The sequence below is a fragment of the Tiliqua scincoides genome, chromosome 11 (genome assembly GCF_035046505.1).
Source record: "Tiliqua scincoides isolate rTilSci1 chromosome 11, rTilSci1.hap2, whole genome shotgun sequence".
Lineage (NCBI taxonomy): Eukaryota > Metazoa > Chordata > Lepidosauria > Squamata > Scincidae > Tiliqua > Tiliqua scincoides.
This window is the reverse complement of record NC_089831.1, coordinates 17,241,449-17,249,628: the sequence shown is the minus strand read 5'-3', so window position 1 is coordinate 17,249,628 and position 8,180 is coordinate 17,241,449.

The following is an 8,180-nucleotide window of genomic DNA, read 5'->3' as shown; positions in this document are numbered from 1 at the left end:
GCCAGCAGCTGATCAAAATGGGCTTCTCAGAGGGCCACACCATGCAGGCTCAATGGAATTCAGGTGGGAACAGGGATAAGCCCTCCAGGAGTAACCCTGGATGGGGACGCAATGACCGCCACAGCCGCATTCCTACCTCTGACTCTTTCACACAAATTAAATTGGTTTCTGTGGGATTTCAGCTGCTCTCAAGGCAGTTGGTTTTTGCTTTTTTTTCAAGACTTCTTCCACCCCCACACTGCTCCTACTCTAAAAAAAGCAGATGTCATTTCCCAACAAGCAGCATTCTTAACAAGGGAACTGTTTTTCTCTGTCTTTTTGGACTGTACATAGAACACGTCAATCCAAATGGCTACGCTCTGGCAATAATATGTTGACAATCATGTATTTTTCCTCCTCTCTCTTTTGTCTTTAAATCAGGGGGAAGTTGGAAAAACACACTGTTTGCCCAGATAGCATAATTACTCCCCCCCCTTCCATCCCAACTTATTAACACAGCAACAGGAGCTTAGATCACATCCATCCACCTTTCAAAGTGACTGTGCTCCTGTGATTCATAAATCTCTACCGAGTAGCTTACACCCTCCCTTCGGGGAGCAAAAGTCCCTCTTCCTTTTTCATACAATCAATCCTTTAGGATTAAGGGTCAGCTGGATATTCTTTACTTTTGATTTTTCGAGTCTAAAGTTATTTTGATGGGGCTGAAATTTCTCCTGAAAAATACTCTTTGTGTGTGTGTGTGTGTGTGTGTGTGTTTCTCCCTTCTCCTGCTTCTCTCTCTTAACTGAATGCTTGATCAAATTTCATCAGAGATGACACAATGAACAGGGCAGCATTACAATGCTATCTAGCCAATCAGATTTAGATGAATGATGACATCACGGGAGGCAAGTGAGGGCAAAGGAGAGAGAGCAGGTAAAAGTAATGTAACTGAATGTGAGATTTTTTTAAATTTATTTTTAAATAAACACTAAAAAATTGTCAGGAAAGTGAGGTTTGTTTATTTTGCCGTTGTCTCAGTGGTTCCCAAACTGTGAGCCATGGGGAACCATGGGGAGCCATGAAAGCTAGCCAGGAGAGCTACATAATCCTCATGAAAAACCTACCACCTGATGGTGATGATGATGATGATGATGATAACAACAACAACAACAACTAGGTATTTATATACCACCTTTCTGGTCATCGGATTACTCTGACTTTATTCAAGGCGGTTTACATAGGTAGGCGTTTCTAAATCCCTCAAGGGGATTTTTACAAACATAGAGGTTCTCTCTTTCAAGAACCAACAACATTTCAGAATGGATCTTCCTGGTTTGGTCTCACTTCTGGCCTCCGGTTCTCCCAGCAGGCTGACAAGCAGCTCCATCTCTCACACGGAGGGCAGCCAAGACACTTCTTGCTCACACCAAGAGCAGGTGGAATCACTCATCTCAGCTTTGTCAGCTGCTTCAAGGTCTCGCCATTCTCAGCCGTTCAGGGAGCTGCCAGTGTCTTCGAACTGGCAACCTTGTGATGTTATCTTCGGGCTAACAGGGGCTCTACCCTCTAGACCAGACCTCCTGCCAATGTATAGAATTGTAGCCCTAATGGGGGAGCCACGGCCAACGGCCCAGTTATATCAAGGGAGCTACCAGTCAAAAAAGTTTGGGAACTTTTAGTTTTGGGGGGAATAGTGGATAGTTTTTGATAGCCCTGCTGATTCAAAGTTAAATACAATTAGACATTTCACCCACTGATATCAATGCACTAAATAAATGTTCTTCACAATTGAACCATTTCAGCCCAACATTGCATATACGCAACAGGAACCAACTACGGATACCTGTGGGTAGGCCAAAATGGGCTAAAGGGTAGAAAGATGAACTTCCAATAGAGACACGCTGACTGCAGATAGCAAGTCTGAATAACAGGAACTCTGTATTTGTGTCTGCTTTCATTGAATAGCCCCTGTCATTCTCATGTATATTTTTTGATTTGACTCTAATGCATTTTCCAAGTCATCTAAGCTAGAGGTGATGACCACAACTTGTGGCAGTCAGTTCCACAAGTTCATCATGCTCTGTGTGCAGCATTACCTCCTTCTGATTGTCCTGAATTTAGGGGCCATGCAGGTACTTGGAAGAACCTGTGTTCTTCTATCATGATATGATATGGAAAGGCAGAATGATGTTTCTAATGTTTCTGAATTCTATGTCAGGGAAGATCTTAAATATATTGTTGATGTCCCACACTACCTTGTCCAGCTGGAGAATTATAAGCACAGAAGAGCTTTTACACTGGCCTGCCTCTGAGGACTCCCCTCAGCAGTGTCAGAGGGACGTTACAAAAAGATACCTTGGACCCAACGTCTATGTCCCTGTGGATCAGAAGATATGGAAACAACTGAACATGTGCTTTTCCACTGTTCTTTTTACAGGAACATTCGTGCCACCCTTATCACTCCATTGCTGATCCATTTTTTGGGACATACACAACAACAATATATGAACTTGTTGCTTTCTGACACAAGTCCAGCTATTACTTTTAATGTTGCGAGATTCTTTGCTTCAGCGATAACGCATTAGGACACTGATACAGAAAGTGGACTAAATTCAGTAGAGTTGCTGCCTTCGTTGGGAAGTTTGCCGCTGAGAATGGGTGCTGGGTTTGGGTCTTCTGAAGACAGTGATTGTTTTCTTCAATGTTTTTAATGGTATAATTGTTAAATTTTATTCCTTGTGTACTGATATTTTCAAGTGCACAGTTTTATATTTTATGTACTGGTCAGTGACCGCAATAAAAGATTTGATTTGAGTTCTTCTATCATGGGTGTGTGAGAGAGACACACAAAATTCAACCTGTGCCTGCAGGAAAGCACTCTGGCCTTTTGATCACTGACTGCAGTCCCATGCTATCTATCGTTCCTAAGATTTCTGCAGAAGTATTCCCCAGGGCTGGCATCAGGGTATACTATATGAAGAAGCTACTAATGGCCCAGGACCTTTAAGAGGGTCTACTGCCAGTTTCCGAGATCCCAACTTTGTCCATAACCTTTTTTTTCAGGTAATTGACATCATATAATCTCTCCCACCCACTTGAAAATGGGAGCTTTCTCTGAAAGGCCCTTCTGATGATGAAAAGACCAGGCAGAAGGGTCCCATTGGGGGCATCTGGTGGAAACTGCAATGGAGTCGCTCTCTCAGACAAAATACTTGCACTGGTGCTGCCTTCTCCCTCCCATTCCACAGGTGGGGGGGTCCACCCAGATAGGAGGGTGGTCTATGATGGCAGTTTGTCAAAGCCTCTTGAAAATCTGGATCCAGTCCTGGGTATATCCAATCAGGATCTTGATGGAATGGGGTTGACTCTGTAGCAATATGCAGAGGACTGCAGTCTTAAGCTGCAACCCTATGCATGCGTGTTCCTGGGAGTAAGCCCTATTGAGCTATGAGCTACTTTTAGCCACCATCCCTCCTGGTCAGTCCATTCTAATCACAGTGCCGCCATCCCACATTAAGGATGTTTCAGTGACAATGCCTCTTACGAAGGGTCACTTCCTTCAGGGCAAACTCCCGCTGGTCACTGCAACACTGAGAGCTTCTGTTTCACATCTGTTATTACTTCTGCCATGGCCTTATGGGTCACTGCTTCTGCCCGGTCACCTCCCCTTTCACCCCTCATTCACTCTCAAGGGTCAGGGTACAGAAATTCTCCCCATGTCTTTGCAGCACTCCCAAGAGTTTTAGGATTCACCTTCCTTAATAGGCTCGTCACTCCATTTGGTGCCCAAACTTCTTCCAAACTATCCTCCCAGCTCCATCAAGAGGTCATTTCTATAGCTCCCATTCTGCTCGTGGTGACCTTTGGCCCCAACAGTGTCAAACAAGCCTACCAAGAAAAGAAAAGAAATAGGATCCAGTCCTTGGAAACAAAAGATACAATTGCTGGTACCTTCCCATTCAATCAAACAACCAGTTGACCAGTTGCCCAGCAAACCTGTATAGTCCTTGTTCCTAGCAATAGGACTTCCAAACGCCTCCTGAACATTCCTAAAATGCCAAGAGCTCCACTGGATCAGGCCTAGGAACTATATAGTCCAGCATTCTGCTTCTGGCAGTGCCCAGCATAATGTCTCAGTGGTGGCACTGCAACTATGGAACTCCCTTCCACATGATTTGAGAACTGCTCTCTCCCTGGAGGTGTTCCCGCATGTGCTTAATCCTTTTCTTTTTTGGTTGGGTATTTCTGGCTTGAAGTTAGTTCTTTATTCCCACCTTTGCTGCTGCCTTTACTCTTTTATTGATGCTAAAAAAAAAAAAAAAAGCATTTTAACATTTCTGCTGCCCATTTTATCATTGTATTTTATTTAAAAAAATTGGCCTGTTTCTATGAATCTTTCTTTTTCTGTGTCACAACTTTGGCCCATCTAGTTCAGTAATAAGAGATAATAATTGTTCAGTAAGGAGAACCAGGATGGTACATTGGTTCAGAAGTTGTGCTTAGACTTGGAAGATCCAGGTTCAAATCCTCGCTCAGCTATGAAACGTCTTGGGTGACCTTGGGCCAGTTGCTGTCTTTCAACCTCAACTTCCTCACAGGGCTATAGTGAGGACAAAAGGAATGATGGAACCATGTGCATGACCCTGAGCTCCTTGGAGAAGGGATGGTATAAAAATGTGAAAATAAAATTATATGGTCACTGCAATATCTGCAGGAACTTTCCAGTGTCTCAGAAGGGGGGGGGGTCTTTCCCAGTCTTACTTGGAGATGCCACAGACTGAATGTGAGAACATCTACATGCAAAGCAGGTACTGTACTACTGACATGTACTGACATGTACTGACAAGTAGGTACTGTACTACTGGTTGGTTTTGACATGGCTCAAAACCAACCACACTTGTGGAGTGTGACCTACACCCCCTCCCGGCTCCCCACCAAGGGAAGTGGAAAGCTAGAACCAGACCCTGTTTCTCCCGCGTGCCCATTCCTGCAGCATCTGGTCTCTAAGGCTGCTGTACGCAGGCTGCATCCTTCAGACCTGACAATGCCCTGCAGTTCACGCCAGTGGTTTTGAAAGGAAGATGAGGCATCACTTTCAGATCAGGAGCATGGTTTTAATTTTCCTCTTAGATCCATCTACCAGCAAAGAAAAAAGGAAGGAGATTTATGACCCTCCTCCCGTCTCTCCTCCACACACAGTTTATACATTGCATTTATCAGGTGTGGGGCACGTGGTGGCTATCGGGGAGAGCCAAAGCCTGATCAAAAGCAATGTGCAAGGTTTCCCCCTCCTCCTTTCCAATATGCTCAATCTCACAATTTGATCTATAAGAGGACACATTAACCTCTCGAGTTCAAACTGGAGATTCATTTGGGGATTTCTTTGTCTGAAGCCCTGGAAATAAGTCCTTTGCTTCTGTGTGCCAGGCCTGACTCTGTGGCTCTTTGATGTTCCCCACTCCCTCTCCCTGGCCTCAGGAGATTAGAGAGAAGCCCTTCCCTTTCTGAATTTAGCAATGAGGTAGATTCCTCTAGGCCAGGGCTAAGGATCCTCTCCCCCCCCCCCAATTCCAAAAAGGCTGTACAGAGTTTGTTCTGCTTTGGGGAAATATAAAGAGAACTCCCTTGAGGCCTCTCAGGTGGCCTAAAGAATTTCAAACCTGTAACAGAACCATTTCAGATGTCTAGTCTTTTTTCTACCAGATGTCAAAATAGATCCTTAAATTGGTCAGAAAGCCTTTATGAGGGTCAGGGGGAAAGTTCTCACCTATTGTTTCCTTGTAGTTCAGTTGGTTTTTCTATGGTTCCCATCTTTGCCTATCACATTTTTATACCACCCTTTTTCTTCCAAGGATCATAGGGTGGTGTACATAGTTCCCTCCTTTTGTCCTCATAACAACCCTATAAGTTAGGCAAGGCTAAGAGATAGTGGCTGACCCAAGGTCACCCAGAAAGCTTCATGGCTGAGAAGGGATATGAACCTGGCTCTTCCAAGTCTTAAGCCCAACTCTCAAACCACTACACCATCCTGGCTGTCCTCAAGACTAGAGATTTGTTATGGTGCTCAAGGTAAATCCCCACCTAATCCTGACAGCATCACATCCAAACATTACCCATGACTATCAAACTGGAAAAAGTGGAAAAAAAGAAGTCAGAGAGCCATTCTGTAATCCAAATCCCAACCCGGGGGCCAGATGCGGCCCGCAGCAAGCCTCTGATCTCCTGAGAGCCTCTGGCCCAGTTGACCAAACACAACCAGAGTTGTGCTTTTGGGGTGGGGGAATGGGAGTACATTTAAGCGTGTGCTTCATTTCTTGATCTGTGTTGGTGCTTAGAGAAATCCTGGACATTTGAGTTAATTCATTTATTTACTCATCTAAGTTCCATCTCTAATGTATTTATTTAAATTTTATATTTATTTTTTTTTTTTTGGCCCTCGACACTGTGCCATATATTTGACATGCCCCCTCAGCCGAAAAGTTTAAAGACCCCTGCTCTGTGCAAAGATAATGTTGATGCTCAAGGTTAGTGCCAGAGGTCGGTCAGGTTGGACACTGGCCAAGGACCCATGTCCATGGCTCTCCTGAGTGGGGTGACTTCAGAGTCTTTTGCAGCCAGTGGTAGAGTCCAGTGTACCACAGGGGTATGTGGAGGTATCCTGTGGTCCCAGTATGGGACACTGATACTGTCCTCCTGACTTTCCTTTTTCAGCCAGATGTCATTTTGTTTCTGTTTGCTCATGTATAAAATAACATTTCTGATTCAATTTTGTGCGTCTCTTTGAGGATCAGTAAGGGAATATATTTGTTAATATTGCTTTCAAACAATTCAGTTGTTTTAAGGTTACATGGTTAAATGAACCCCATGTCAATGATTTTGGGAGTCTGTGTAGCTTAAACTCCAAATGATCTTGAACGTTCTTAACAGTACACTAGCAACCTGAATAGGACCAATGTAAACAGAATAACATGAAGGAAGACATATTGCTACTAACAGCTCATTGCTTGTGACCTAGGCATTTTGGAGAGAGACTCTTTTCAGATCACCTGCTTAAGTTGACTTCAAGTGTCCTGTTCTGGATTCCCTGGTTTGAGAACATCGCTGTTGCAGAAGACTTCTTCAGGTGTGGACTCAGCATGATGGAAAGACCCATTTTAGGTGGTGTGGCTGACACTTAGATGGTCATGGAAGGTGCACCTGTTTCTGCAGGGCATTTGGGATCTAAAAACTGTTGTATCTGGGTGTATTATCTGGTTGTGTTTATTAATTATAACTAAGTATGCCACTGCTTCAATATAGTATTGTTCTTTTAGTGTACTCTTCAGGTTCAGTACTGTAGTTTTAATCTTTGAATGTGAGACACCTTGAGCTGTCAGGAAAAGTGGGATATAAATGCCTCCAATGATTCTTAAATAATACAAGCGGTGTGAGATTTTAAGCTCTGCAAGTGATGGTGAAGCTCAAACATTAATATCCACTAATAATTGTAATTTTTTTTAAAATCTTCAGTAAGTCTGTGTAATATCTTAACTTGCAGGATAGTGTCCTCATGGCAGACAAGATCAAAATGGCCAAGATCATTATCAAGGGAATGGTGTGACCCAGCTGGAGAAGTATAGCTGGAGGGGAATAAGGGAACTGTCCATGGTGCTTGAAATTCAATGGGCTTTTATGGCCCTTTACCACTTGATTGACCGGAAACCTCTTCTACAAGTGATGGAACCTATCAGCAAGAGATACTACCCCAGGGATATTCATGTTTCAGGACACATGAAACGTCCAATGGAAAAGCAAACTTCATGACATCCAGATCTTGAGGTACGTTCAAATGATGTTTTTGGCCTGTTCAACTTTTTTTTTTTTTTAGCATCAACAAAAGCCAGGTTCCATGTTATCCTCCTTTGTGTATTTGCAAAGCAACAGGTCCTCAAAGATGCACCCATCTGGCTCACAAGGGAATGTGTCTTAATAAAATTAATTTCCCCCCTTAGCTTCTATAACCAACAGAATCAACTAATCATAGCAAGCAAATCCTATGGAAATTAGGTGGTGAATGTTTTGAGAAGTCGCCATACAGCAAGCTGACATGAAATGCTATCAACTCTAGGCATATTGCCTTTTCTGGAGAAGCACCTGAATGGTTGAGGACGGTAATCCTGCCAAGAACAAAAACAGCTGTGGGAAGAGGATATTGAGGG